The sequence below is a fragment of the Dipodomys spectabilis genome, unplaced genomic scaffold, assembly GCF_019054845.1.
Source record: "Dipodomys spectabilis isolate Male_0828 unplaced genomic scaffold, ASM1905484v1 ptg000438l, whole genome shotgun sequence".
Lineage (NCBI taxonomy): Eukaryota > Metazoa > Chordata > Mammalia > Rodentia > Heteromyidae > Dipodomys > Dipodomys spectabilis.
Window position 1 is genome coordinate 635,421 of NW_024871115.1, and position 1,062 is coordinate 636,482.

Here is a 1,062-nt window from a genome sequence, read left to right on the forward strand (position 1 = left end):
ATACATACCATAATATGTGCCCTAACACACACTCTAACATGTACCGTAACCCTAACAAATCCCCTATCAAGTACCCTAACTCTAACACATACCCTAACATGGACTCAAACACATACTCTAATATGTGCCATTACTTTAACATGTATGTTAAACCTAACAGATTCCCAATATACTGTAATACACTAAACATGCTCTGGACACGAACCCATATGGTAACAAGTACGCATTCGCATATTCTATAAACTGTACATGTACCCTGAATGTACCCTAACAAACTACAACTTAACATGTACCCTAAACGTAGCACATACCCTAGTAAATACTCTAAATTCTAATAGATTGTCCAAACCTGTATGTTACCTGTATGGTAGCCTTATGTGTACCCCAAATGTGTAACCTGACACAGGCCCTAGTCCTGACACATACATGTACCCTAAAATGTTCCCTAACATATACCCCATCACACACCCTAACTCTGGCCCATACTCACACCCTAACATCTACCCTGACCTAAATCCATAGGCCAGCATGTACCCTAACTCTAACACCCTATGTACCTCAACCCTAAAATTTATGGTAAACATTAACTGTACCCTAACAAGTACCCTAACGTGTACTCTAAGTGAGCTTTACATGCACCCTAACATGTACCCAAAATGCTCCTGTGCTCTGCTCTTCCACAAGCCCTGCCCCTGGACTGCGCACTTCCCTGCTCTAGGCAGACAGAAGGACACTGGGTGCAATGAGGGCTGCTTCCCACCAGAGGGCGCTCTAGGTATGCGCACTGTCCTCCTCACCACCAGGGGGTGCAGTGACTACTGCTTCCCACTAGAGGGGGCTCTAGGTGTGTCCACTATCCTCCTCAGGACCCGGGGCCTCCCACAAGCTCTGCCCCTGGCCCGCTCACTTCTCCTTTGCCACACCCTTCCTGTACTCTGCCTCCCCACAAGCCCCGCCCCTGGCCCGCTCACTTCTCCTTTGCCACACCCCTCCTGTGCTCTGCCTCCCCACAAGCCCTGCCCCTGGACTCGTTCTTGCCCCACCCCTATCACTCTCTGCCCC